General features: G+C 40.2%; 1 long non-coding RNA gene across 2 annotated transcripts in view; it reads left to right on the forward strand.

Annotated features, from left to right (window-relative positions):
• Positions 1-6,234, forward strand: part of LOC135509622 (uncharacterized) — a 30,732-nt gene extending 24,498 nt beyond the window's left edge. For both annotated transcript variants that reach the window (XR_010450954.1, XR_010450953.1), the window contains one exon: positions 5,551-6,234. This is a non-coding gene — a long non-coding RNA (uncharacterized LOC135509622). The remainder of the gene's footprint in view (positions 1-5,550) is intronic.
• The last annotated feature ends 212 nt before the right edge of the window (positions 6,235-6,446 follow it).

Here is a 6,446-nt window from a genome sequence, read left to right on the forward strand (position 1 = left end):
ACTCGTTTCCACAGCACCCGTCTTGATGGAACATGGCAGCCATTTTGTGTGTTTGTGTGTGTGTATGCTTGTGTTTATGCATTTGAGTGTGTGTGTCCTCCCCACCGAAGTAACAAAGCCGATCTTGCCAACACATTCAGGAACAGTAAACAGCCTGTCCAGAGATGTCTGGGGGCTGTTAAGACTGTGACACCCACAGTCAGAGTCCTGCACCGAAGAGGAGCACCACTCCCCCTACCTGGACACGAACAGAATGGTGCTCCGTTAATTACTGTACCCCCATGTAACATGTGCTCCGCTCGGGGCGATGACACAGTTCCTTGTAAGTAATGTCAAACAGAGTGTGACACAGCACCACATGTAGGGCATTTCTAGGGTTGCAAAACTGGTAACTTTCCTGTTTTCCCTTGAATTCAGGCAACCATCCTCATTACTCTAAAGTATCTCCATTTCACAGGGTATTTTGAATGAAAATGTAACGATAGGCACAGAAGAGTGCTTTAAGACAGCATGTCATGCACAAATGGTTCAGGAGAAATAGTGTTCACCAATCTGGAACTTGTGTGTATATCAGTTTCTTGAGATAGGAGACGTTAAAAAATGCTTGGAGGGCCAGACGGCACACGCTTGTCTCTGGATTGTTTTGACACGTGTGTGTGTGTGTGTGTCCTTTGCACTGTATTTGTCCACAAAAAAAGGTGCATTACTCCCATACTCCCAAACACACTCACACACTCCACAATCATGAACACACTGATCCGTGCACTGACGACACCCCTGAGATGAATGTCCTCTGCCAGACCTGTGTGTGTATGAACCTCATTCGAACACCCTTCTACCCGTCTCTCCGTACAAACTGTCCTCTTCAGCATACACACCGAAACCATACTTTGTCACCCCACTCTCATACATACATACACACACGCACACACACACACACACACAGGTCTGGCAGAGAGCATTCATCTCAGGGGTGTCGTCAGTGCACGGATCAGTGTGTTCATGATTGTGGAGTGTGTGAGTGTGTTTCCTAGTGCTGAAAGTGACGCATACGCCTGAAAAACAGGGAAGGGATTCTTATGATATGTGAACTTTCATTATATATTTACATAAAGAGTAAATGTTTCTTTTATCACCGAGTTGATGTGCTAAAATCTTCCCTTTTTTTACCTTTCATATATGCTGGGTGTGTCGGTGTCAACCAGGGTGGTATAAAACATGGCAAAAAGGAGCGTCTTTCCCAACATGCATGAAAACACAGGTAATAAATCCCCGGTGTACATTCCGTGGGGCTCTGGTTAAAAGTCGTTCACGAATAAAGGGAATAGGGTGCCGTTTGGGACACGACCGTTGTCTATGCTATAACCACGGGATGAAACAAAATTGTACAATTTGATTGTCCGTAAACGTACAGACAACATTCTGAATGTTAATACTGTAACTCCATGTCTTTTGACATATGAGTATACTTCTTTTCTTTTAAATATACAGTACCAGTCAAATGTTTGGACACGCCTACTCATTCAAGGGTTTTTCTTTATTTTGACTATTTTATACATTGTAAAATAATAGTGATGACATCAAAACTATCAAATAACACATATGGAATCATGTAGTAACCAAAAAAGTGTTAAACGAATCAAAATATATGTTATATTTGAGATTCTTCAAAGTACCCACCCTTGATGACAGCGTTGCACACTCCTTGCATTCTCTCAACCAGATTCATGAGGAATTCTTCCAACCAGCTTCATGAGGTATTCACCTGGAATGCATTTCAATGAACAGGTGTGCCTTGTTAAAAGTGGAATTTCTTTCCTTCTTAATGTGTTTGAGCCAATCAGTTGTGTTGTGACAAGGTAGGGGTGGTATACAGAAGATAGCCCAATTTGGTTAAAAACCAAGTCCATATGTTTGGCAAGAACATCTCAAATAAGCAAAGAGAAACGACAGTCCATCATTACTTTAGGACATGAAGTTTAGTCAATGCGGAAAATTTCAAGAACTGTTGGAAAAACATCCCAGGTGAAGCTGGTTGAGAGAATGCCAAGAGTGTGCAAAGCTGTCATCAAGGCAAATGGTGGCTCCTTTGAAGAATCTAAAATATTAAATATATTTAGATTTGTTTAACACTTTTTTGGTTATTACATGATTCCATATGTGTTATTTCATAGTTTTCACATCTTCACTATTATTCTACAATGTGGAAAATAGTAAAAATAAAGAAAACCCTTCAATGAGTAGGTGTGTCCATACTTTTGACTGGTACTGTATATTAGGCTATTAATATATAGGCACATATTTTGATGCAGATAATTTATGATTTGATTACTAGAATACACAAATGTCCTTTGAACTCTCAAATAATATTCAGTGTGAGAGAAACGTGTGTGTGCGTGTGTATGTGTGTGTTTGAAGAGTGTGTGTGTGTTTGAAGAGTGTGTGTGTGACAGTATACAGTGTGTAAGAGGAGTCTGTGAAAGGGAGTGTGTATGTTTGAAGATAGTGTGTGTGTGAGAGTATACAGTGTGCAAGTGGAGTCTGTGAAAGGGAGTGTGTGTGTTTGAAGAGTGTGTGTGTGAGAGTATACAGTGTGTAAGAGGAGTCTGTGAAAGGAAGTGTGTGTGTTTGAAGAGTGTGTATGTGCGAGTATACAGTGTGTAAGCGGAGTCTGTGAAAGGGTGCGTGTGTGTTTGAAGACAGTGTGTGTGTGTTTGAAGAGTGTGTGTGTGACAGTATACATTGTGTAAGAGGAGTCTGTGAAAGGGAGTGTGTGTGTTTGAAGAGAGTGTGTGTGTGACAGTATACAGTGTGTAAGAGAGTGTGAAAGGAAGTGTGTGTGTTTGAAGAGAGTGTGTGTGTGTTTGAAGAGTGTGTGTGTGACAGTATACATTGTGTAAGAGGAGTCTGTGAAAGGAAGTGTGTGTGTTTGAAGAGTGTGTGTGTGACAGTATACAGTGTGTAAGAGGAGTCTGTGAAAGGGTGCGTGTGTTTGAAGAGAGTGTGTGTGTGACAGTATACAGTGTCTAAGAGGAGTCTGTGAAAGGAAGTGCGTGTGTTTGAAGAGTGTGTGTGTGTGACAGTATACAGTGTGTAAGATGATTCTGTGAAAGGGACTGTGTGTGTGACAGTATACAGTGTGTAAGAGGAGTCTGTGAAAGGGAGTGTGTGTGTTTGAAGACAGTGTGTGTGTGACAGTATACAGCGTGTAAGAGGAGTCTGTGAAAGGGTGCGTGTGTGTTTGAAGAGAGTGTGTGTGTGACAGTATACAGCGTGTAAGAGGAGTCTGTGAAAGTGTGTGTGTGACAGTGTGTGTTCTGAAGAGAGTGTGTTTGAAGAGAGTGTGTGTGTGACAGTGTACAGCGTGTAAGAGGAGTCTGTGAAAGGGTGCGTGTGTGTTTGAAGAGAGTGTGTGTGTGACAGTGTACAGTGTGTAAGAGGAGTCTGTGAAAGGGTGCGTGTGTGTTTGAAGAGAGTGTGTGTGTGACAGTGTACAGTGTGTAAGAGGAGTCTGTGAAAGGAACTGTGCATGTAAAGGGGTGTGCATGAATATCTTGCTAGAAAAATATTTGAAGAAATGGAATCGATTTTAGACTTTTTTTTGCTATCAAAATCATGTGGCCTTTATGTAAGACCTTGTGTAGTGATTTGATTTGACCACACAAATATTATCATTGTACTGTCATTTTTCAGATTGACTTTAATTATGTAGTAAAACTAAAAAATAGAAAATGTTTTGAACCTCATAGTGTGTGTGTGTGTGTGTGTGTGTATTATCACCACACTGTAATTTTTAAGAGGATAAAAATATGTTAATTTCACATAAAATGCCATTTGTTCTGTGCAGAAATAGTATGACAATAGTAAATTGCTTCCCACTTGGCACAGACTCTATTCCACTTCATTTAATTGAAATTACGTGAAAACGAATTTGATTCAACCAGTGTGTGCCCAGTAGATTGTTAGTTTCAGAAGTGTTTGATAAAGTTAGAACTGAAATGATTGATACACACAGCAACCTACATGGCAAGAAGACTATGCTTGGGATCTGTAGAGTATTGCTATTCGTCTCAGTTAGAACGCGGTTTACTCGTTTGTGAAGGAGCAGGCGGTTTTGTGGTAGCCTATTTGAAAACCCTGCGTGTGTGGTACTGTGACAGATGTTGCAGACGTTTGTCAGGACACCAGTGTTTTGTTCATTACTCCTACACAAAGGTTGGTGTACAACTACCACTTTAATATTTTGTAAGCCTGTTTCAAAAGTTGTGAAATATTAGAGCAATTCGATAGCCTAAACATGGCAGTTTCATTGTGTGACCAGGTTAGAATTGATCCGATACTTGAAGTGCAGGTCTGTAAATTCAAATAGAATTTTAAAGCACGTGCAGCACGTGGTAGCAGTGAAGAGCTCGAAAAAAATGCAGGCCCTGTGCATATTTTGTGCATACCGGTCTTTGGAACCCCCAAAAAGTTACAGAATTATTTTATAAACAACTGCATTGATATCGAGGAAACGTTTCGAAGTCTGGGAACGTGTGAGTGGCCGAGGTGGGGACTGTTGACCAGTGTCGCTGTCCAATGAACGGTGGTGCTGAAATGTAGCGCTCTTCGTATGACTGTTGGCAGTCATTTTAAACACATACACATCAAGGAAATTATTGATTGCATATAACAAATGTCAAATGTGGACTTTTAGTGCAGAACAGAGATAAACATGCACATGTGATAAAAAAAAATGGGTGCAAAGTTATATGCACTGGACATAAATGAGGGAAAGTTGCAGCCTAGTTTTCATTGTCAGGCACCTCGTCAGCAATTATGTGGATGGGCTATGGGCACACTTGAATGTATCGATACTAGGGGAGTGGCTGTGTGTTTCAGTGGAAAAGTATGCAACACCCAGGAGTTTCAGAATATTGTCAAGATGAGAGTCCAAATATTTTCTATAATTCTGAATGAGTTTGTCCGATTCCAACTGCACAAGACTCTTTTGTTTATATTTCCCCTCAAAGGAGCTATTGCAATTTCAGTAACTTCCATATTTTGTATGTGTTACTGGGAACACTTTCTGTTGATGTATAATCGATGTGTGTGTTTGCCTATAGGCATGTGTGAATACATGCTTGTCTCTAATTTCAGACGTGATGATCCATTGAAAAATGAAATGTTGCCAACATGTTCTCCAAAAGAGAATGTTTTTTTTGCAGGGCATGATAGTATAAAATTGTACCAAAAGAAGCTGTCGGGTGTCTAGAGAAGCTCCACAGTCGTGAAGAATCTTTACAATTTGCTGTTGTTTTTATTTGATTTACAAATTGTCATATTTGAAATCATGGCTGATAATGACAGCTGTGAGTTATGTTGTGTTACAGCTGGTTAAATATGTATAGTTCTTTGCTGGAGATTGAGAAGCTGTCGCATATTTTCAGCATTGAGGTTGTTGCTGTTTTAAATAATTCAGAATATGCGTGTGTGAATTTTTTTTATTTTTAAATCCTCTATTTTTGGCTGCGGTGTCATTAAGTATTACTTTGAATGACTGTTTTTCAGATGTTTGTGGTGGGATCTGAGAGCAATGTGAACAACTACAGGTGCAACTCGTACAGATGGACGTAACGTATGAAATGTGCTGAATATATCCATGTATTTAGATCCTAATATGTACACATGGCATTGCTGTATTCATGTGATGCTTTTGGAACGTCTCTTCATAAAATCTCAAATGCTGAAATATCCTGTCAAAATACATGCTTGGTGTGTTTATTTGGCTCTTCGCTGTCTTTCATTTATAGATGAATTCTGAAGGACCTTTATAAGATAACACTGTAGTTGGCCACGTTAAATTACATCGTATTGATAGGCCTGGTCATCTAAGCAGGATGAAAAGAATAGGCTCCGTTTTAATGAACTACCAATTTTGGATTAATAGCCTATCATGTGAAGAGATATGCATGTAAACAATATATATATGTTTGGTGATATGTCAAATAGGCTATAAAGGGGATTTTGTTGTAAACTGCTGAAAAGCCAGTTCACCCAATCCTATCGGCCCAATCCCATCGGCTCCACAAGCCTCCGGGTATATTCACTTCTGTCAAAGAATGCAAACGATTTCTACAAGTCAATTGATTTTCCCAACATGCACATTTTGATGAGTACACAACACCTGTCAGTTATACTCAGGCATTTCTGGTTGGTCCATACTTTATGTTTTGTTACATTACGGTGTAAGCATTCAGCTAGTATGGCGATAGTGTGTGTGGGGGGGGGGGGGGGGGGTCTTGAAGACAAAAGCAGCCTAGGCTACACTGTTGTGAGACTTTCTGTCTGGATTACAAGCTAATGCATTTAACATAAAAAATGCCCAACTCTCCCGACTCGTGACATCCCGCCAAGGAGACGCATATTCTCTTAACAATCCTGTTCGAGTCGTGTGGTTCACAAAT

The sequence above is a fragment of the Oncorhynchus masou genome, chromosome 22, assembly GCF_036934945.1.
Source record: "Oncorhynchus masou masou isolate Uvic2021 chromosome 22, UVic_Omas_1.1, whole genome shotgun sequence".
In the NCBI taxonomy this organism is placed as follows: domain Eukaryota; kingdom Metazoa; phylum Chordata; class Actinopteri; order Salmoniformes; family Salmonidae; genus Oncorhynchus; species Oncorhynchus masou.